The sequence below is a fragment of the Manacus vitellinus genome, unplaced genomic scaffold (assembly GCF_001715985.3).
Source record: "Manacus vitellinus isolate BGI_N305 unplaced genomic scaffold, ASM171598v3 scaffold_16_pilon, whole genome shotgun sequence".
Taxonomy (NCBI): Eukaryota; Metazoa; Chordata; class Aves; order Passeriformes; family Pipridae; genus Manacus; species Manacus vitellinus.
In genome coordinates this window covers 12675041-12699657 of record NW_021939189.1, presented here as the reverse complement: position 1 = coordinate 12699657, position 24617 = coordinate 12675041, and positions in this window count along the sequence as shown.

Sequence of the window (24617 nt, the reverse complement as noted above, 5' to 3'; positions counted from 1 at the left end):
ATGGAGATATATCATAACAGGCATGGTGAAATATAAATTTTTCACGATCATTTGGTTACATCAATCTGGATTACTGACATCTGGTTTTACAGAAAAATAAAGTCGACAGTCTGCGTATATGTTTATAATACTTGAGCTCCTTTGCCGTATAGCAACAGCTGCTGATGCCCCTAGAGTTGGAAATATGTCATGACTTCTATTTTGATCCACAGGAACAGTGATTATTGATTCCTCTTAGTTAGAGCAAGACTATTTTTTTAAGCAAATCTTATGAGTGCTCATCGTACTGTTAATTAAAAACAATGATCCGTCTTTCTGAAAGTTTTGATGATTCTATTGTTTACCTAGTTGCTTTCAGTTTAAAAACACATTCTATTTGTGTTAGAATCACTTTGGTGTTTTGAGAAACACTTTAATATAGCTCAGATATCTGTGTATGAAATACTAACACTTACATGACATACACATGTTAATTAGGTTTGTTAATGACATGTTTGATAATAGCGACACCACATAAATGACCACGCTTAGGTGGATTTCTTGTCAGTATATGCTGCAAGGATTATATGGTGTGATGATAGCACAGATAGTACAGAAATGATCATAAATTAATGGAATTTAAGTACTAGGGATTTGAAATGGGCTTTCCTCATTGCTTTCCTTCTTGTTTCTCAACTGCTTAAACCTTCACATGATCGATTGCAGCAAGGATGGTTGTTTTTAGAACCTCTTTAGATTTTAATACTAGACCCTAAAATTTGAAAACTGTTTACTGTCAAGGTTAAATTAAATTTCAAAATAGGCAGGTAAAAACCCAAGTTCAATATTTACAGCTTTAAAACTATCTGCTCTGGCATTCAGAACATCTGTATGACCTTTGTCTATTCCTTTCTTTAATTTTTAGGCTGAAGTTAGAACACTGGGGACATTTTTAGTATGATAAGTGATCAAATGCCTTTTTTTAACCAGTCTGGTGTAGAGGGAACCAACTGAAAGGTTGCCGGGGTATTTTTTTTGTGGTTTCCCCTCCTCCCCCCAGCTGGCAGTTAATAAATTGTGATTCTTATCCATTCAAAAGTGTTTACCACGAACTAGGTAAAATCCTTCAGAAGTAATGTCTCGAAATCCTTTTAAGATAATTACCAAAAATCTTAAAATAAACCATGGGTTTTGCTAAACATTGAAGGGTGTCTCCAACCATTTCAGTAGATCCCTTTAGCTTAACTGTGGGCTAATGTAATAGAGCAATACCATGCACAAAGGGGGTTGTGAAAGTGCTGCCTAAATGCCACATGCGGCCCACAGAGGCTCTTAGGAGGCACGAATCATGGAAATGTTTACATGTGCTGATTTCTGCATAGCAGCTGTACCACAGGATACAAGCAGTCAAGTGTGCAGTCACCTGCTTCCAATCGTCGCAAATTAACAGCAAAGGACAGAGGAGAAGCAGAGCACTCAGTTTGTCACTTCTCTACAGATCCTCAAAATCCCCAGAAGAGTGTAAAGTCACAGACCAAGTGAAGCATAAAGAGACAGACTTAAAAAGACTTGTGATGTTTTGGGGTTTGTCATTCTTATAAATAATTATGTCAGAATCAGTTTGGAGCAGAGGGATGCAGCTCGTGTTGTTAGAATTAAGCTCAGCACTACACTTTAGGTTGTAATGCCCAGGCATGTTGGGAGAGGTATGGTTTAGCCTTTGTCATACTACCAATAAGATTCTTGTTATCCCCAGCAAAGATGGGTGGTTCAAGAGAAGAAAGAGGAGATCTAAATGTGCAACCACTTTTATCAGTGGGAAGTGTTATAGAATGTTTAAATTTAAGGAGGTGAAAGGGATGAGGAGAAATGAAGAAAACATGGGAATTTGGCCCTAAGGTACTTACCTGCCTTTGTAGTAAGGAAAGTTTGAAAATTGCAGATATAAACATGTAATATGTGAGAGCAGTACGGAGGAGATGCAATGTGGAGTTCTGCATAGCGAACCTGTGGAGCAGTTTTGCAGGTGAGGAAGAGCAGGAAGAGGGGTTTGAAAGTGCAGGTAAAAATGAGGACTTATTCCTTTGGCATTCAAAGGCATGGGTCATTCCCAGGATGTATCTCATGAGCATCACTCAGATCTTACCCATCAGGTGAGGTGTGAGTGTGGACAGACAGTCATGAGCACATTCTCGTAACTACCTCTGTACTGTGTCTAGGAAGTGCAGTAACTAAAATGCTGATGGCAGCTGCTTGGCTTTACCTTTCCTGTGCTGCCACTCTTAAAGTATTGAAGCATCTTAAAATACAGTGGTCACGTTGCTTCAGTTGAGGCTTCACTGGTGCCAGGGAGAAGAGTGATTTATCTCCCTTTCTTACATACAGTGTTTTTGGAGTGTCATTTGAGTTTTGGGGTGTTTTTTTGTCTTTCTGCAGTAACAACATATCAGGTTACCTGGCTTTGATCCATGATATCACCACGATTTAGTTTCTGCAGTACAGCTGCCTAGTCAGCTGCTTCGCACTGCATATTTGGACTGCTGTTTCCTTTCTCAAGTACGGAGCTTTGCTCTTGCTTCTATTGAACTTCGTTCTGATGACTTCTGATCGCTTCACCAGTTTATTGAGTTTGGAAGACAGAACTAGACTTCGTAGCAGAGGGCTTGCAAACTCTTCCAGCTCGGCTTTGTTCATAAACTGTATAAACACACTGTTTCACCATCAGAGTTAATGAAAACATTGCATAATGTCAGGGTGATAGCTTGCTGCCAAACTCAGAAGGCTTGTTATGTACTCTTAGAGTACACTTGGTGCACAACTGGAAAAAATCTTGTGGTTTAAATGAATCTACAGTATAGTCATATTTTACTGTGGGAATGTTACAAGACATCAAAAGTCCTACTATAGTCTAAATAGCTCAAAGTTACTGCTCCTTTTTCCTCCCTCCCCCTCACTGCATGAATGATCAGTTGAGGAAAACAGGCTTGTTTGTCTCTAAATGCATTCTGGCTGGTTTTTATCACCTTATTCTAGTCTTTTCTTACATTTTTATTACCTTGCTTTGTTTATTCCTTATTGTGTGTCCTCTGTATAGAGACTATTTTGTTTTCACTCACAATTTAAGCAAAAAGCAGTTGTCTCTTACTTTTTGAAGCATTAATTCCCTCCTTGTGATTATCCTAATTTACAGAAATGGCCTTCTGTCTACAAGAGAGGAACAATCAGTCTGAAGATTGCTTCTTCTCTTCTCCTTCCTTCTTTGCAAGTCAAACTCTGATATGTGCCTCTGGGTCTGTTTGTAGTAACTGGGTTAAGGGACTTTCTTCCACCTTACTTGGTGATTTGGTATGGAAAAAGCTAACTCTTGTTTCAGCAAAAGTCTATTTACTACCTCGTGTTGGAAACATAGCTGAGGGATTCCTGGATGTATCTGTGGGGAAAGGTGGAGGAAAGATTAATGGAGATGAACAGTTAATGGAATGCTTTTCTTCAGGTTCTTAGGAAGAGGGGTGAGGAAGCATGAGTTTGAGGGAAAATGAGTTGAACCAATGTGTTCAGTTGAGGAGTTGGTTGTTAAGTCAGGAGATCTGGATAAAGCCCTTGTTTCTAAAAGCAAGAGTTAGTTTTATGCTCTATATTAATTGTGGAAGATTTAGTGGAAAACTTTTTAGCAAAGATAATGTGCTACAGAGTATGCAGATTAGGAAGTGAAAATATATATTGAAAAAGAATGAATGTTATTTTAGTGTCCTGTATTGCACTGTGATACAGACACTTTAATTTTATAGTATCTTCTCAGTGAAATGTCACAAAGCACTTAAACTTTTCCATGGTGGAATGGCGTAGCCAGTAAACAAAGTAATAAACTGGAAATGAGCTGCTTCCTGCTTAGTGGAGTTGTCACTCCAAAAGTGTTTGGGCAATGCTTCGGGCTTGGTTGCCACAGGTAAGTGCAGGTTGGGTGCTAATGAGCTGGAGGTGACGCTGCTGCCTGGCCCGGGGGGAGCCGTGTGGGCAAACACGCTCCGCACGTGCGGGAAGGGGCGTGAGGGGAGGGAGGCTCCCTCTGACAGGCAGGAAGGGCTGGGGGGCTCTGCTTTTCCTATGTGGATTACTTTCAAAAAAACCCATCTTATTCTCCGAAAGAAAGGAAAGCTGAAACTATTTAGGATGAAAAAACCCAACCAACCCAACCAAACGGACAGGTGGTCAGGATATTGCGCTCAGGTTCCATTTGTAAGGTGTGAAGCCATCGAGCTCTAACCTTTGGGGAGAGCAGATTTGCCCTGATAACATATAATATATAGATGCAGTGTATGAGTGAACAGGAACATAAGCCTTTTTTTTTCACTGAGGGTGGAGTCTTGATGCTTTCAGTACAACTATGTCCTTGCACCCAAGAAACGACAATATCAACTCTTTTATTAAACTTCTACCTCAAAAATTTCACTCAGAAGAATTCTTAGCTTTTAGGTGCTTAACTTTTTAAAAAAGTTAGGCACCCCCCAAAAAAAAAAATCAAAGTATATTAATTTGTAGAATGGAAAATTCCAGGTTTTAGTTTGAAACCCCTGCTTATGTTAGTTTTGTGACCTGTTCTGCAACTTGTGCCTCACTATTGACAGTAAGGCAAGACCTCCTGTTGTAGAAGTATTTCTTGGATTGGAAGGGTGCTTTCATCGCTGTTCAACAGTGAGAGTTCTTTATGGCATACCTGTTTTTCAGAGAGGACCACACTGGTAACAACTTGGCCGTTTTCTTTTTGTTTGCCTGGTGTTGTCCATACTTGCCTTCAGAGGGGCTCTTGTTGCTACAACAGACGCTACTGGAGTGGCATTTAGGTGGATATTTTGGGGCTTGTGGGTATGCCAAGCCCATAGGCCTGGGCTGTATAAACTGACCCTTCTGACCATATTCTTTACTTGCTGAAGTGAGAAACTTTGGCATGCCAGCTCAGATCCCTGGACCAAAGTGTATTAGATTGGACTTTATTGTTAAGGGCAGTGTTGAAACTATTATTGGATCTGAGGTCTGCCAGCTCCTAAATGTTTTTAAAAATAAGCTAACAGTTATAAATACAGATTCTCATGAGAGACAAGAGTTTGTTGCCAAATGAAATTCTGCTTATTAAAATTAGAAATCTCCTGTGAAAACAAAGTAACTGACGAGAACAAACCAGCTATATGACATTTGTTAAAAGAACTTGCTCTATCTGCCTCACTGTTTACAATATGTTTCCTTGTTATTTTGACAAACTTCTACTAATAGCAGCTGTTTACAGGTGGTGAAATAGCCATAACCCTTTATCTTCTCAGCAACAAGTTTAGGATAACAGTCCAACAGTTACTGTATTCTTTTAGTCTGTAAGGTCTTGCAGTTTAACTGTAAATATAGCTGTAATTGCTATCTCCATTCTGACATGATACTTCATAAACCAAGTTTTTTAGATTTTTCACTGTCCCACATCATTGTCTTTCAAGGAGATAGTAAATTTTTCAGTCTTTGCAGGTCATTTGTATTTAATGTTTAGGCAGAAGCCAGTTTTTAAGTTAAAATTGTTTTAGAAGTGCATGTACAATTGCATGGTTACCTTTGTACTACCTAGTACTGAAACTCCGTGTATAAGTAGGCAATTAAGGATGAATGCAAATACAGAAGAGTACCTCTTGGACCTGCATAGGTAGTTAGACTTTGGAAGACCTCACTTGCATTACATATTCCTTTTTCTGACTATAGCTACAGGCACGTGGCCAAAGCCATGTGAGCTATTCTTGCTCTCCATGCATAACTGTACTGGGATTGGAAGGGAGATTTTTTTTTGTAAAGGCTACTTGTAAACAGTATAGTTGAGTTGTAAATCATGAAAATTCTTCAGCTTTTCTTAACAATTCAGAATTATTCTGACCAAATCAAATTTAACTCACTTGTACTAATACATTTTCTTCCTTGTTAAATGGGCCTAACTGGTTCTTTTGGCTAGTGATTTTTAATGCTAGCTTTGGGACCAGAGCTATTTAAAGTTGCTATCTGGGATACTATTACTGCATTACCTTAACTCAAAATGCAGAGATGTAATAGGATAGTATGAGGATGTTCTTGGGGATAATTTGGAGGGGAGAGCTGAGTGTGAATCAATGGAGGCAGCTGAACACACCGGGAAGGAAGCACTCCATGACATGAAATACCAAGGATACTTTCATGTCTGTGCTGATTGTAAGAATCCTTGTAATGAATAAAGGTAAACAAAGTGGTCTTACTGAGAAATCTTCTGAACAACTTTGTTTAAGAGCACTAAGGAGAGGTTTTCTCCCCTTGTATACATTTGTTTTGATTTGACCACTTTTCTTTTTGTGGGCAGGCATGCAATCTCTCTCTGTCCAGGTATGTAGTACCCAGTAACTGTGGGACACTTAGACTTCCCTCTTAGCAATGATCAATGCATTTCCTGAAATTGTTGCTTCTCCTAGGGAAAAAAAACAAGTTGATTTTTCTTCTGAGGTATAAAAAAAGAGAATGTATCTGAAATAAGGACTCTCTGGTTGCCTATGAACCATGTCATCTGTTTTACATTACACAAGTTAGTGATTTTTTTTTTCCATTAAGATCCCTGGGAACCAGGTTGGTAAGTAAGTCCATTTTGGATTGTGAACTACTTTAGTCAGTCCATAAGCAGGTGACTGCTTGTGCTAGTTTAACCTCTTAATGGTGCTTGCTATGTATGCAGGGATTCCTTTTGCCCACTGATGAGCCTTCAGGATTTCTGGGGCATATTTCACACTTCTCTGTGCTGCAACAAATTAAGCTTCTTTCTCAGGGTGCTGTGCTAGTATCATCTTGTTGTTGGGTGTAATGGGAGAGGGAAGGGCAGAAAGAGAGAATTTTGGTAGAGTTGAAGATGGCAAGTATTATCCCGTATCCTCAGTACAGCCAGTACCTCAGTGGGAGGTGGCAGGGTGGTAGCTGGTTTCTTCTGAGGGACAAGGGAAGGAGAAGGAGAGGTGCAGGAAGAGCTGCTGTGGTCAGCACGTTCTTTTTTCAGAGCGATGGGAAGCCCTTCTCCCCTGCCAGGTATTGTTCTCCTTGATTCCCTGCCAGGGCAGCAGCCCAGCACACAAGTGAAACAAACCATGGCTCAAACTCACACGTCCAGGCGGGGCAGCAAGTTTGATAGAAGGCTTTGTTTGCAGACTTAGGGGGGCAGAGAGGGTGCGTAAGAGCAATATCTGTGTAAATGTCTATGGTGACTACTTACTGAAGGCATGACTTCTGTGTTAGCAGAGAGTGAAGTTTTGGTATGTTGGGCTAATGCTTTTCTTTCCGTGCAGTTTTCTTGAAAGCCACAAGTATTGGTGCATTTCCTTCTCATGTTAGATCTTAATCTTTAAAACACAGCCCAGTAAGACTCCTATTTACTTGCTCTTTTTTTCATTTAAGCTTTTAATTTTGATTAAGTAGTTGTATCTGAGAGTAGGGGGAAGAGAATAGGTGCATCAAGAAGAGAACAACTTTAGTAAATATTACAGTGATGTGCAGTTAAAGAGGAGGAGTTTTGTACTGGTAGGAACTGAACAGGGACAAAATTGTCAAGATCAGCATGGACTAGGAATGTACAGGTAGATCAAAGAGAGGGATATCAACACGGACGCTGCTGAAAGGTAAATCCTTTTTTCTCTGCTGTAAAATTCTTTAAAAATAAGTCTTCAGGCATATTTTCTATGCAAGTTTCCCCACTTCAGTTGCATTTTACTGAAAAGTATGATTTTGGTTTTTCTTATTTTGTGGGGGAAGCAGGGTCTTCCTTTTGAAGCACATGCTGTTTGAATGGCCAAAGAAGTTTTGTTTACTGTGGAGAAGCCATGAGAAACAAAGTGTCTGGAGGGCTAGAATTGGAGGAGGGAGCTGGGTGATACTACCATAACTGTACTAACAGCAATACTCACAGTGTAACTGCTTACACCAGGATGGCACAGACAAGGTGTGGAGGACCCCTTTAGGAGTCTGCGTGCTGTTAAAAAGTGAAGGAATGAAACCACGTTTATGTATTATCTAGTTGATAATACTAGAAAAGTTTGAAGGCAAAGATCAATATCAAACTCCTAGAATACACACCTGCCTCACCTTACAGTGAGGGGTTAAATTCACTTAGCTTAAGACAGCAATAACTGGCTGTTATTGTACTGCTTTTGGATGTTTCCTATTATAGCCTCACTGAATTAACAAGTTTCTATGAGAAAGTGTTTTGGATCCACTAGCAGAAAAGTGAAGATGCTTGATGTGCATTGTATGTTCTTTCATCCCATCTTCATGTTGAGAATATGTAATGACGCTTTATAAATGTTTTAGGACACTTTTTATAAGCTGGTGTTATTCATTCTTGTTTTAGTTTCTACTATGAAATTTTGAGCAGCTTTATGATATGCACTGATTTTTTTAATTTTTTGTTTGTTTTAAAATCATAGTGGAACTATTAGCATCTGATGCTTTCAGCTTCTCTAGGTGTGCTATGTAGTTTTTCTTGCTCAAGAAATCTTGAGTTTAAAGGAAAATAGACATAAATTAAGAATGTGAGTGGTATATCTAATCATCTCTTTAATATGCATTGCAACCATCAAGAACTGACTTCAGCTTTGTTCTGAGCAGTTGAGCATCTGTGGGTCTGCAGTGGGAGAAAGGGAATAGGCCGTCTACATGAGACCTCTTGCTGGTTTTGTGTTCTGCAAATTAATAACTCAATCCAAAAATGTTTGTTTCATGGAAGGGATGTGTTAGTAGAAGTGTATTTTTATTTTTAGCTTGTCTCTACAACTAAGCTGTGTAAGCATAAAGTGCCTTGAAGTCACTTAGGCTTTGCTCCTTAGGGGTCACGTGTACACCTTGCTTTTCCTGCACGAGACAGGGCTGGAATCTGAAAGAGAGTGTTTTTATGAACTGGCTCATTACTGGACATCCTGTGCTTTGGCATGGCCCTCCAAAGGCTGAAATTGGGTGTTTTTTGTAATGTAGGCATGATGCCAATTATGTCTACTGGCAAGTGCTGCTGAGTCAATGTGTAGTTCAGTTGATACCGAGATGAAACTCATTTGGCTCTGATTTCCTGCTTTGTGAGATGTGTAGGACTGCTTACTTCCAAAGTTTGTCTTGGGATAAAATCCATTGTTATAAAGATATCATCTTTTTTATTTTTAGAAGTGTTATCCTGTTTGTGGCAGAAGGTGGGTCAAAAGACAATCTGTTTATCTTAATCATTTCTCATCGTTTTGCACAGTATTAAAACTGCAAATAGTACTTTAAATGCAGTGACTTTATGATGATGAAATCTGCAGCTTAGGATAAAGTCCTGTGTATATCTCTATGTGTTACTGTGTTCTCTTATGTTCAGTCACGTTAAGTACCTTGTGCCTCTGAAATTTGTGGAAGAGTAAGAGATCCAGCTGATAAATGAGTAGCCTGCTTCGAGATGGAGCTTTTTGGTGGAATTTTTAATATTGCACTTTCTAAATTTAGCATTTTATTAGGCCAGATGCATTCATTTCTGGGGTGTTCTTCCACAGGCACAGAGCTCAGCTCTGTGTACCTATGGCTGATTTAGGACTTAAAAGCTGGAGTGTCAACGTGCTGTCCTACTTTTACTGTATTTGAAGAATATCTGGTGTGAAAAGGATCTTTGCAGTTGCACTCCAGTAGCCCAGTGTGGGGAGACTGTTCTGGAGCAGTATAGTGTGTAGGTATGCCTGTCATCCAGAGGCAGCTGCTCATCACTAAAGCATTGTTAGTTGGCCTGTAAAAACAACTGGTGGTTCCTGAATGCTGTCTCTGCTGGTCCCTGTGGGAATTGACTTGGGTGTTGTTGCTTCTGCCTCTTGTTAGCAAAACTTGGAAACATACTGTTTTTATCAGCATGGTAAATATTCCTCTTGCCCCTCCCATTCCTCCTGTAGATATTCAATAACTGTTTCATAGAAAATCGCCTGAATACTTTTCTCAAGAGCTAGGTAGTTGCTTGAATAAGAAAACTTAAAATCGCTTTTTCAGACAACTGTGTGAAGTCCGGTGTTTTTGTAGAAGTAAATGTTCCGTGAAAGAAAAATACTTGGAAAGCAAACTGAGATAAAATATACAGGAAGCTTGAATGTCAGTGACTAATGAAATGGTATGTTTTGCATATAACTCTCTGTAAGGCGGTATCTGTATCTGCAATCTTTAAATGGGCCAACTATTAAAAGGTATCCGACCTTCCTCAGATAAAATTTCTACTTAGAAATCTTGTATAGACTATGTTTTCTTGTAACCACAGCTAAATGATACTGTTGTATAAAATGTGAGTGGGGAAAAGTCATTCTGTGAAGTGGCATGTTTTCCATGCTCTGGAATGGGTTAGTGAGTGGTACTGGATTTTGAATGTGGTTGTGAAGTCTGGTTTGATCTGGACTTCTCGTAGTTTCATGGTATCTAATTACAGAACAAGAGTTTTAGTGTTGTTTTGTGATGAGGTTAGGCTGAGAGTAAGATAGGTTTTTTGTGATGATTCTGTTAATAGGGTGAATGTCATCTGACTCGAGTACTTGTAAATAGGTAAGAACTGGATGAAATTGTTTAATGTGGACAACATGTTTAGACTGCAACTAGAATAGTACATGCTGTTTTGAGACTGCTCTTGTGAAACAACATTGTAAATTAGTCCTCAAAAGTACCCATTAAAAATACTGAGGTAAGAACTACGGTAGTGCAAGGAGAGCTGGGGATGGGATCTCCTCGGCACTATGTGTGCCGTGAGGGTCAGAGGAATGAGGCAGCCGAGCCACTCCCGAGTGGGCTGAGCAGTGGAAAAAAGCGCAGTGGGAAGTTAGCTGGCGCTGGCTGGCATGAGGGCGGGCTGGCGGCTTTTTCCACTCCAGATGTAAATATTCATCACCTCGCACACACACACACACACACACACACACTGCAGCTCGGGCTGGCTCCTCGAACCGGTGCTGTGCGGGAACATTCCGTGCACGGTGCCAGGCGCACGGACCCAGGGCAGCTCCCGGCACGGGAGCGTTCCGGCAGTGCGGGGTGACCGATCCCGCGGTCCCTGCGGGCCGTGCCCCCGCCGCTCCTGCCCGGCCCGTGCGGGGTGACCGATCCCGCGGTCCCTGCGGGCCGTGCCCCCGCCGCTCACCTGCCGGCCGTGCGGGGTGACCGATCCCGCGGTCCTTGCGGGCCGTGCCCCCGCCGCTCACCTGCCCGGCGTGCGGGTGACCGATCCGCGGTCCCTGGGGGCCGTGCCCCCCCGCGCTCACCTGCCCGGCCGTGGGTGACGATCCGCGGTCCCTGCGGCGGCCCCCGCCGCTCACCTGCCGGCCGTGCGGGCGGGGCCGGGCCCGGCCGAGGGGCCGGCGCTCGCCCGGCGGGGCCAATCGGCGGCCGGGCCTGTTGCTATGCGCGCCCCTACTCTGCCTCCTTTGTGGAGGATGCCGTGGGCACCCTCCCACCCGCGCCGGCGCTGCGGGGTCGCTGCGGGAGCGCCGGGCGCGCCGACAAGGTGTGTACGGCGGGGAGCCCGCGGGTCCCGCAGAGGTGTCACCGACCCCGGGGCCAGGGGCTGTGCGGGAGGGGCGGGGGGAGGCTGGGGGGCCGGTGGCACCGGCCCGGACGGGCTTTCCCGGGCGTGGAACAAGTTCAAGCTGTGTAACTAAAGAGTAATCGGCAGCTGGTGGTGGTGGTTGTCTGTGGAAGGTGGTTTAAAACCCACCCTGTACTAAAAGTTTGCCTCTCCGGTTAAGTCTGTAAACAGTTCCTTTAGAAACCCAAACCAGACATTCTCCCTTTCCTTCCGTATACTGAGCCTGTGAAAGGCTGGATTTCTGTGAGTTGTGGGGTTTGTTTTCTTGTTCTTTTTTTTTCTTTTAACCTCCTTTTAGAGAAAGGTGATGGACAGCCTAAAAAATAAATCTGTTTATTCACTACATTGTTAGGGCAAGAGTATTAAATGTCCTGGAACAGGAGGGGAGGACTTCTAAGCCCTAGAAGTGAGACGTGTAGTTAAGTGTCAGATGTGCTAACAGTTGTAGTTAGTGTAGCCATATGTAACTGTTTGACTCTTCATTGTTATGGAGAAAAAACATCACCTCTCCCCCCTCCCAAAAACACCCTGAAGCTTAACTGAGTTTCTTCTGTGCCTTGTTATGTAGGTCAAGTTTCTCTCTCCTCTTTTTTATTTTTTTTTCCTCCAACAGGAGGAAACTATTACAGTATTTTGATTTCTGCTAGAAACAATGCATGAAACATTATCAGCTCTTTGCCACTACTTGTTTGTCTCGGGGCAAATGAAGCTGATGCAAATATGTCAGCTTTGGGGGCAATAAAAATATGTATTTTTAATTAGCAGCTTACTGGTTGTTCAACTATATGGCATGTTTAAAGCTAATTAAATAGCATACTGAACTCAATGCAGAATTGAGCATTATCCATTACTTCTTATGCAAACTTGTTATCTAAAAATGTGAATGTTGCTTGGATCAAGTACTTGCATGTATTTTTATCTCGTGTATAGACCTTGTTGATATTTCTCTGAAAAGCACCAGAGCTCTAGTTTTAAGTGAGCCTGCTGACATGAGATGTCCACCTCCTGACACAGAAGGAGGAATGATTCCACTAGTGTACTCTTGTATTTTGTGTGGGAAAATTTGCCTTGAGTCACTGAAGCATTGCTTTATAAAGTAGTAAGGAATTTTTGAGAGGACAAAGTGAAATTTCATACTTGAATATATTAAATTTTAAATATGTGAATCTGCCATTTTGCTATGTGGAAAATTACCATGTATTAGGAAAGAGGGGGGCAAACTAAATTCTTGGCTGAAATTCTATTAGGCCTTTCAATTTTGCCCCCATCTCATGTTTTCTTCTTTGGAGTACGAGAAGACTACTAAGGCTTAATAACATGACTTATAATGTGGAAACTTGTAAATAGCTGCATTGTGCTGTGTGACACAGTTCAATTCTAAAACTATCAAAAATGTTCTTTTGTCTTATGCATTCAAAATTCCATTGTAGGCTCTGGTGTCCATTTTAAAACGTGCAGTCTTTTACACAGCTTGAGAGTTGTAATGTCCTCGTTTATCCTCTCAAATAAAATTTAAAAACAATTTTACAGGCCTGGCCACTCTCCCAGAATTTTTTCAAATGGGAAGCATATATTGTCTCTTTTGTAACTTTTTTACTTTTGCAGGTTACTGTTTAACCGCTTAAGGGCAGGCATTGCAGGTGAAGGTTAATAGCATTGGAAAAATTACCTGAGGAGCTTCATGCTGCTCCACCGTCCGCAGTTTCACCTCTCAGAGCTCCTTGCATTTCTCATGAAGAAGTACAGCTTCTCCCTTGGGTCTGCTAAGCTTAGGACTTTCCCTCCACCCCACCCTCTAATAGTCTGGACTACAAATACTGAAACAAACCTACTGGAGCTGGAGGTAGCCTCACTAGCTAGGAGGAGGATTTTGGGTGGTCAAACATGTTCTGACAAAGTTCCACAAGATAAATTACCCACCACTTAGATGACAATGAATGGTTGGTAACATCAAAGTTTTGGGAGATCAAGTAGCACAAAGAGAAGAGGAATACAAAAGGAAACTGCAGTAGAAGAGGTCAGATGTTATGAAAATAGTTTGCTCTGGGCTTTTTGTTTTGTCTTTTTCTGTGTTTCAGATAAAATAATGGAATTCTTAATCTACATTCCTCACCTGAGGACACTTCCTAACAAGTCCTGTGCTTTTTTTCCTGTATGCTTTTTTGATTACCCTGATAGCTAGTTCTGTTCTTGCAGCAGTGCTGCAGAAGTTTCCAGCTTGTAGGCGTGATTTCTAACTAACATAATGTTTTAATAAAATTACAGAAGTATCAGCTCCTACTTAATCTGCATACTACAATGTTTAATGTGTTGTCCATTAAAATAAAACTATTGAATTCTTGAGTGTTTTTATCTCTTCTCCTTGTGAATTCTCTTTAAAAGCTTTATTATTATCAGTGCATTTCCACTCTTTGGTTTATTTCTCATTTTCTTGTTTTTCAGTTACTCCATAGGAAAAAAAAAATTCCAGCTCAGTGGCATTGGTAGATGCCTCGTATGTAGGTAGAAAATGTGCTTAACAGTTCGTCCCCATGACTGTATTTATCTTGGGCTTAGGTATGCCATCAGTGTTCACATAGCTTCTTGGAATTAGACCAAGTCTCTCAAGTTGACACGGTCTTATAGCCAGAAAGCTGCCCTGGATGTAATTCACCAAGCCTTCACAGGAGAAGTTGAGTATCTGTAATGGACAATTTCCCTGAACGTGCTGAAAGGAAAACCTTTTCAGGCACTTCTAGATTGTTCAGTTGAATCATTCTCATTGGACCCAGAAGTAATGATACTGTGTTCTTGTTTTGGGTCTCTAAACCATTGCATTATATCAGATCTATCCTATGTATGTGTGGTTGTATCTATCAAATCTCTCATCTCTGTAGTCTGAGAAGGCATCTTGGCCAGTGCTGTCTCTGCACCGTGTCACGCTGCCCTGAAATTGCTAGTGCATATAACAGGCTGCTGGTCTGCTTGTCATCTGAATGAAAGACCAGCCTGGAAAATCCTGTCTCGTTATTTGGATGTGTGAATTAGCCTTCTGATGCTCTGCAACTCTCTTTTCATATTCCCACATAAGTATTTTTCAAATTTTTCTTCCACTTTGTAAGTTTTGAGGATCTGAGTTTTACCGGCTGTATCTGTGAACAGAGTGCTCTTAGCATATGTCAGGGTGTTAAGTGACTGAAACAAGGACTTCCTGCTGAAGGCCTCTTGCTCCTAATAGTACCTTTTTTTTTTTTTTTGTGAAATAGTTTTAGGAACAGTAAAAGCAACAGCCATGTTGTTCCCCTTTTGTCATTGTAAGCCTCCCACTTTCTTCTGAGGGTGTGATGAGTGAGGAGCAACAAGACTGGCCTGCTTTCCCAGGACTAGATTCAGAAAGAGCCAGTATATTGTTTTAGGTCATGCAGATTTGAATGAAGATACTGAAGTCAAGATAAGGTAAAATATTTTTAACTCCAAAATTCTAAGCTTGGAAATGTACAACCAAGTTTTTGTTTTCTTAGTGTATACAGCTAGTAGATAAATATATTTCAGTTTCCCTCAGAGGATAAAAGGCAATATTTACTTGATAGCAACACAGTTGAATCTCTTATTTATCCTTTGAAATAAAATTGCAAAACTGTTTTCTTTTGTCATATCAAGCAGATGGGATAAAGAAGATTGAGAGATGCTGTGGAACTTGGGAATATCATGTGTAGTGAAGTATGCTTAAATAGGAGGGATATAGCCTGTCTTGGAATTCAGCCACATCATCTACTGTCTGATGAAATTCTTTTCAAATTGATGTCTAACAATAAAGCTGCTGCTTCTGGAGGTTGGTGTCTGCCTAAGTGTATGCTTTTTCCTTGGTGAGAAAGGAGAATATTGACCAAGTTGAAGTAATGGTGGTCATCCTACCTGAAAGATAACTGAGCCCTCAGATGAATTTCCACATTAATTAGGAGATTTACAAAAGGGTTGAAGGTGGGGAGACTTAAATAGCAAGCACCAGTGCTAACAAGCAAGACTGTTGTTAAATAGTTAATAACAGATGGCTGAACTTCTGATGCAAATGATGAGACAAAACAAGAGAAGTTCTCTACATCCTGACCCAGGGACTCCTCACTGCTGCCATGGTAACTAACACTTTTTTCTCTTCAGTTTTAGCAAAGTTTATGAAACTGAAGATAACTTGTTGGTTTTATGACTTTAAAATAAATTTTAAAAGGCAAAGCAAACCAGCTGCTGAAGGAGAAAAAGTAAACTAAGAGAAAGTGGATATGAATTCCTAGAGGCCTTGCATATTTTAGTTCCTATAACTTCTTTCTAAAAGATGTTTGAAGTACTGTATACTTTAAAGTGCCTGGCAGTTAAAGCATTAGTTTAAATACAAAAGCTTATAGTCTGAGCAGATCTCTCTGAATCCTTTTCATTTCACTTATAACATTCATTTAACTCGAATAGCATTGCAAGGGGGAAAGAGAGAAGGAGGTAGGAAGCTCTCTGCATTTCACCTGGGTATGGTACAGAGAGGTGAGGAAGGGCCTGTAGCTGGTGGGGTGGATCTGGCTTTTCATCTGACTTGCATATACAGGCAGGCATTTGTCCTCCTTCTGGAAGTTGGGGAATGTCACTGTAGGACTGTAGGAGTCTGTAGCAGCGGCCACAGAGGGGCTTGAAGCTGCTGCTGGACAGGGTAGGACCTTCTCTGCCCCTTTGGCTCAGCTGTTAAAGAATGGGTAAGTATTCTGGAGATCTGTTGCTACAGCCCTGCTTTTCTGTGCCCTTTTTGCTGAGGTGCTTACCTTTGGCTGTGTGAGCAGGATGCTAGAAGGACCCCAAGTGCTCTCTTTCTTGTTTTTATAGCAAAGATACTCTACAAGTTCTGTACCTACTGCAGTTAAATTCAATCTGAAGTGTCAATATCTCTTTTTAGGGTAGGGCACCTGAAGGATTGTTGGTATAGACTAAACTTCATGGCACCGAAACTATGGGAGGGCAGGTTTTGATCTGGAAAGTCATGAACAAGACCTGTGTCTGTTACTGAATACAGATCACTTCTCATAAAGCATAAACAGCCCTTTGTAAGTCTGTTTTATCAAAGCTGTTAAGAACTTGTAGTTTCCTCAGCTTTTGCTGTGTTTGTCAGGTACCTCTTTGCTTGTGGTCTTGCACTACACCAGTGGCTTCTTTACAGAATTAAGGAAGTACTTCATGTAGATGTGTACCAAGCCACTATATTCTCAAACTGTGTTTTCAAAGTGTGTCATATTGCTGTGTTAGATGGATCAAGGACTTCTTCAGCCTCTAGGTGTGTAACTCAGTCATAATGGCACTTAAAGAGAAGGGAAGCAAATTCCTGAAGATCATTATTCGTTATCTGTGATACAAATTAAGAGTCACGCTTGGGTATCATGTTTTGCTGGGTATTATACAAGCATGGAACAAAAGACTACCCTCACCTCAGACCTTATGCAAGTATCAAATGTAAAATCAATGGCTTCCAACAGAGGGCTGTGAGGAAACAAAGGGATAATACTGATGAGACAGATAAACTGTGCTCCCAGCATACAGCCTTTATCACCATAACCCAGAAGCTGGAAAGTAGAGTCATTTTAATCAAGTGTTCTTCCCCACTACAGGACAATACAGGGGGAGTAAGTACTAGTGATTGAAGTAATCAGAGGCCAGTTTACTGCAGTAGTGAGTGGGTGACAACAGGAATGGTGGTAAGCCATGGAGGATCTTGAAAGCTTGAAAAAAAAAAAAGAGTAAAAGAGACAAAAGAGACAACAGGAAAATAGGGTTTCCTGTTAGACACCGGCCAGACGTACCTTCCTTATGAGGCTGGATGGTTGTGAGGCCCTAACTGGTCTGTGTCTTATTCACACTGGTTTTTGGTGATGAATTCCATGAGAAATCCTGTGGGCTCTGCTGGCACTTCCCAGGCAGACAGATAAGGCACTGCCATCTGTTAGCCAAAGCCCGGGTGGCATTCACGTGGGCTGTGCCCGGCCCAGAGGTCCCCACTGGCAGGGCTTGCTTCCAGCTTCATCACAGCTTGGAATTTGTCTCTGAGGAAAATCTTTGGATTTCAGACAGTGTTTTTCCATAGTCAAGAGGAAAACCAACTCATGCCGAAAGCAATTCTCTAGGTGCTATTTCCTAGGGATTCAGCCCAGCAAGAAGGGTGTAGTGAACCCAGTTTGCCTGTTTTTCTGGGGATAAAGAGGGCAGGTTGCTTGTTGTCTGGATTCCCATGCCAGATTCTGATCCTTTCAAGATCAACCACTAATTCAGATGGTAAGAATAAAATGTTCTGTGCTAAAAATTTCTCAGATGTGTTTTTAATTAGTCCTTGAAGATAAGTGATTGCAAAAAAACAGCTGTTTACAGTAATAGCCAATGTAGTCATATATTTCTAAATGGAAATTTAAAATTTCTTTGACTGTACTCTTCTATGCTTACTGCTTTGTTGTCTCTTAAGAAAAGATTGTCTTCTTCCAAGAAAATTATGCATTGTTGTCACTTGACAGTAACAACATTTATTTTCTTTATTGATTTCTAGTAGAAAATCTCTATATAATGTTTTTGGTAATGAGAGGGTTGACAAAATAAGTAGGATTGTCATCTGTATGGATTCTGGAATGTTCGTGAGGGTCTTTTTTTTTTTTTACCTGATGCTTAACTTGAGCATTCACAATAATTTATTAAATCTATTAAACCTGACAAGTGGGCAAATCCTTAATGTTGCCTGAACTATACTGATAGCTGATGTGTAGCAGATAGTGACTTTTTGGCATATGTGAGCTGAAGTCAGCTTGGAGCAATTTTCCCTGAAATAAAGTAATTCTGACATCTTCTGATTGAAGTTTCATTGAATGTTTACTTTGGACATTATTACTTTTTCTGCTGGTCCAAGATTCAGCTTTTTTTTCTGCCTCTGATGTGTACTTTTAATTAAATATATATTTGCAAATTATCAAGGAGGAAGTAAAGTTAGGTTTTATTTGTTTATCTGTCTTTGCTTATGTGAGTTGTTTTTGTACAGATACAAAAGAGGCTGGGGAGGGCCTTGAGCTTTGACTGGGTAAAAAGTGTTGTTCTTCATAGACTGCTTGTGTACTCTATTTTTAGCGCAGTGTTTTGTTTTTCCTAATAATTTATTGCCTTGTCTCTTGACTCACAGGTCACCTGACTTTAGAGCACATGAACGTAGGGGTTTGGATCCTTTACTGTTCTGTGAACTGATAGTTTATCTTGAGGAGCAGGATGCTGCTGCTGCTGGTGAGATTGGGTTGGAGGTGATCGTGGAGGGGTGAGCCCTGTCCCCTTGCTTCTCTGGAAAGTACGTTCTAAGAATACGCAGTACAGGGTGTTACAAAACACACGTGCAGCCAATAAACTTGGAGAGGAGGCCGGGGATAGTGGGTGACTCGAGGTCAGCGCTGTGCAGGGAGACTTTTGCCTGCTGGCCTCACCGTGCCTGCCCTCGCTCCGTGCCAGCAGCAGCGCAGTCAGCCGTGAACTCACTTTTTCCTCTTGAAGGGAGAATTGTTTTGAACAGATACGTTATGAATACACGTTATTATTCTTGCTCTTGTTAATTTTGGCACTTTGCACGAGTGTCTTGCATCTCGGATTGTCATGAACTTGTTTTGTTCTGTGAGGTGCCTGGTGGCTGGATGTTTCTGGTAGCCTTCAAAGCTGCAAAGCAAGCCTGGCAGGATGGTTGAATCGAGGGGAGAGGGAAAGCAGACACTTGAATTTTGTAAGCAAGCAAGTATGCTATTTGAAATTTCAGTGTTCAAGTGGGCCCAGTTTTTAAAAAGGTGCTTTCCAAGATACATGTATGAGTTTCATTAGTCTGATTGTTTCGGGGTTTTTTAAAATCTTAAAGTAAATCTGAACTGTAACAAGATAAATGTCACTCAGCTAGATCCTGTCAGTTCTTCAAATTGCATGAAAACAAAGAGGAACAAAACCTGCATGCAATACATCAAGGTATTCAGTACTTGCACAGATGAAATAGGTCTAGACATGTAAAATGACTATTTTGATGATTTAGATTGAACTAAAAGTTCATTACTGCCCAGGCAGTTGCAGATTTTTTTATTCCTGGCCCATGAGGTCTTTCCAGCCCTGTGGAAAACTGCACAGACTGTCATCTTCTATAGAATTTAAAAATAAAGCAAATTAACCTTCATTTATCTGGATCAGGGCCATTGGCTGACCTGAGTAACAGTGCTGGCATTCATTCATAGCTTTATAGTTTTTACAGGCTCCTCTAAGACAACAGAATATTTGAAATTGAGTGTGGTGTGTCCTTGAGGGAGAGGGGTTGCTTTTTGGGTGGGTGCAGGGCTTATTGCCTCACTGGTGAGTTGCTGATAGCATCTTTTTTGCACTCTTACCAAATTTGTAATGCAAGTAACAAACCCCAAACTTTTTTAAAACATGCCATGTAGATGACGATCAAAATTCTTGCCTGTGAAGAAATGACATACTAATCATGCATGGGAGAGGCCTCAGTTGTTTGTCTGGGTTGTTTTTATAGCCTTTCACCAAAAATTGGATTTGGTCATAGATGTTGGGGTTCTTTTTCCAAAAACATCTAGACTTCTGCCCACCCCTATCCCACAATGTCCTCTGGCTTACTGTTGTTTGGTTGGGGTTTTGTTTTGGTTTTTTTGTTTGTTTGTTGGGTTTTTTTGTGTATGTATGGGGGTTTTTTTGTTTTGTTTTGGTTTTTTTGTGTGTTTTTTTTTAACCACAGTAAAACTGAGAAATTGCAATATCTATTTAAAATAGATAGTGGTAGGTATCTTTGAGGAGATTTTCAATATGCAAGAGCTTCCTCAGTAGTATGGTTATCAAAAACCATAGTTTGGGCACCTGACCATGGTGGGAAGATGAGAGTGTTTGACTACTGCTTTTGAAAGTTTTTGTAGTGTGTGGAAGGCCGAGCATTTTGGTACTTATAAAACCTCACTTGCATTGACAACAATACTGTGTTGAGGGCTGAGTGCTTAGTGAAAGGTTTCCATAATGGGTGATCCCATAAGTCAATGTGGTACTTTTTTTAGGGGGTTTCCTTGAATCCAGTGGCTGTGGCATCCCTGCTGATTCCACCCAAAAATGAGTCAGTACTCTCACATAACACTTTTCAAATTCTCTCTGGTTTATTTTCCAAGAAGTCCATCTATGGTCTGAAGCAAAGAGCACATGATGTAACAGTTACTTTTCTTGCAACAGTCTTATGGAAGAAGAATTCCAGTTTGTGCCTGGTGGTTGTAAACCAGAGTGGAACCTGTGCACACACAGTGTAGCTGGCCTTTCCCAGTGAGTTTTTTGTGCTCCCACTGGAGTTTTGTCAGGCCCTTAATGACTCTTCCAAAATCATTTGCTGAAAATCCTTTTGACAGCTGAAGTCTACTTCACAGACCTCCTCAGAAGTGTTATTTTATCAGTATTAATGGAAAAATAAGCACAAGAACACTTAAAAGTATATTGTCAAAGTTTCTAAGCACAACAAATATTTAAGGTGAGGAGATAAAGCATGAAATACCCCAAAGGGAAAAATTCTTGGTGTTAGTGCGGAAATTTTAGAAACCAGCATTTTTTGGCCCGTGTAACCCTACATCCCTATGAATGCTCTTCCCAAAGGTACTTATGTCTGTTGTGAAAATGATAAGCTACAGAGGGATAAACTGAGTAATACTTTAGCAAAAATCTGGTCAGCAAAAGATGAAAACATGTTGTGTTTTACGTAGAGGGCTGCTGTCATAAGCATTGAAATACCTACTGTAGGGTTTTTAAATAGGTCTTTGTTGTTTTCTAGTAACATCTGAAAGCGATTTATTATCACAAATTACTGCTTTCCATCTTTAAACCAATCTTTGTGTAAAATATTACAGAAGTCTGCAAATAGTTGAATCTTTGTCAAGCTGGATTGTTAAACAAATTAAAGTGGAAACTTATGTCTGTCATCCTGAATTGTATTGTGTTTAGGGCCTCAAATAAAATTTCTGGCACACACTTTTATTTATGTATTATAAAAATGCTATTGCAGCTGGAATTTAATGCAGAGCTGCCATCAACCTGTTTAATGGGAGGGATGCCTTGGCTTCCAAATAGAGTTATACTTCCTAATTCAGTACTGCAACTGTCATATGGATGATATGCCTTCAGAAAGAGATGAGGCTTAACTAAATAGTTGTGCTTTTTCAATGTAAATTTGTGTTTGGTTTCCTTTGGAAAGAAAGCAGCAGCTTTGGAGCCACTGCAATATGGTATTTAGAGCAAACATAAAGTTTAGTGAGTTGATGAAAGCCTTCAGGCTGTGTGTCTTAGCCATGTAGTTGCTGCTAAGCTTGTTCTTGAGTTAATGAGTAGCCATAGTGAAGATGGTCATCATTCTCATCTCCAAAGTTCCTTTGGCTGGGGAAGCCTTTATGAAAGTCCTCAACATCAGTGAAGGAAGTATGGAAAAAACATAAACATATATATGTAGAAGATTCATATTGGAAAATCTCTATTTTAATATAAATGTTAGTAGTTTTCCCAGAAAACTTGTTAGGAAGAAATGTTCACATATTCTGTAAGCTCAGGTGTGCTCTGTTTTCTGTTCCAGGGTGGCACCTGGCTCCTTCAGCCCCACAAACTGACCTTCTTGGATGTGGTTTCACACTGTGGTGCCAGTGCCTGTGAAGCTGCCCTAGGGCTGAGCTCCACCTTGCCCTTGCTCCCTCCTGTGAACTAGGGTGGGATTTAAAACAGGAGCATTTCAGTAATTTGTTTGCAATATAATTCTGCAAAATTTATATCAGCATATTTACAAGGGTGATAAATCATTGCATTGGTGGTGAGTGAAGGCTAAATATAAATCCTTTATTCCCTTCCAATTACAGCCGAGTGTCTGTTCTATACTAATTCAAAAAAAGATGTTTTCTCTAATTATTTTCTTTTGGAAATTACCAGAAATACCTGAAAAATAGTTTTGAGTAGCAGAATTAGAAATCCTATTGCTTTATTGGGATTTAATTTTATTTTTTTTTTAGTTTAGGTAGGTTTATCAAGTCAGGCAGTTTGTTCAAACACAGTCTAATTTAGGCAGAGGCATCAGCTAAGGAAGGGAAAATGTAAAAAGCTAGAGAAGAATGAATGCAAATTAATTGGTCTGCTCCTGATAGGCATCTTTGTTTCATTATAGTGCAACTTCAGATTTTTTTGTGTAGTCACATTTAATGTAATCACAATGTAGGAAACTAATATAAAGGAAAACAGAAAATTGGTTAAGTAAGGGCATTAGCTGAGCCAAGTCCTCTTTGCTTTCAGGGCCTGTCCAGTTATAGCACATTGGTACAAATACAACCTCTAGTTTAGGTATCAGCAAAAAATAAATGTTCTGTTCCCCCAACAGAACATTTCTATTCTATATTTCTATTCTATTTAAATATTTCTATTCTATTTAAATATTTCTATTCTATTTAAAATGCTAAAGATTGCAGCACTGATAATCTTACAGCTTTATACCAACATTTCAGCACTTATATACCCATGTCAGGGTAAAGTGGGACAGTTGTATTTTAGAATATACATGTTCTCTTCTGACTTTTGGTGACCCGAGGTATGAAACAAGCCTCAAAGTTCATGTTTTCAGGTACTGCTTTCCTTGTACTAAATACAGATGTTGAAATTGTAATGATTGACCTACTTCACAGTTTGTGATTCTTACATACTCCTTTTCTTTGTCCAGTTAGGAGAAAATAAAACCAGTTTCCCTGATGAAAATGCAAATATTGGATTTAGAATCTGGTTTAATGCCCACAAATCAGAAGAAGCACGTTAAACTGTTGTTGCTTAGGTAAAAATAGAAAGCTACAGTTGGAAGAAGAGAAGTGACTCAGTAAGCAGTATGGTGATGGCAAAATAGGATGTCAGCCAAAACGCAGGAAGCAAGATGGGAACACCCAGATCAGTTTAACAATCTGCCTTTTACACTCTCGAGAGAGCGGTAGTTTCTGAGGTGACTGCAGGGAACTTAGGCTTTAAATGAATGTAACTGGATTTAATTATTAAGCTGTTTGAACTTGAATGAGTTTTAGTAAAATGTGATTTATACTTTTACTTTCTCCCAGCCCATTTTTAAGACCAGTCTCTCTTTATTTACAGTAAAACTGTGTTGAGATTAGCTCTGGATGCTGTGAGAGGCGTCCAGCAGGAGCGTGTGGTAGATAGGAAGGATACACACGTACCAGGGGAGTTACTGCAGCACTGCACCCTGGAGTGCAGCTGATGGCACTGATTGATTTTTACTGCTCTGGAACTCTGGAGTAACTTCATCAGCTGCCACGTAGCTGTGTCTTGATTTTTAAAACTCCCCCCTGACTTATAAGATGTTGTGCTTTGTTTTGTTTTTCTAGTTATAAACTGGCATAATGGCACAAAAGTGGGTGAATTTCTTCCTGTTCTACATGAAACTATGTAGATCCAGCAACTTTTTATAGCTTATACTGTTATTTTCTTTGAATAGCAGGTATGCATCTGTTCTAATACAAATTCAAATTCCTATGCTGCCGTTTTCTGCCTACAGCTGAAATGCTTTGATAATCACATAGTGGTTCAATTTGGTACCCTGGAAAAAGTAAGGAGACAGTAACAGTAAGATGAAGTACTGTACTGCTCTCCTCGTGTTTTCACAATGACTGTCCCCAAACTCAAAGATCTTGAGCCATAGGAATGTGAGACAGTTGTCAATGTGGGTAAAAAAAAAATATCTGTATAGGATTTTTCCTAAGTTAAGGTGAGTAACCAGTTCATTACACTTGAATTCATTGCTTGAGTTTAAGTGGCTAATAGCTCATTTCTTGAAACAAGTAGGCCATCTCATGACTTTAACTCTTGATAGCTTAAATTAAACCTAAACTGTTAATATTGCAAAGCTTTTGAAGCGTGTGACTTCAGATATAATTATGGGTTTATAATATGCAGACACAACATGACTGCTCATTTAGAGAATCATGAATTTGGGGGATTCAAGGGCAACTTTCTTTTG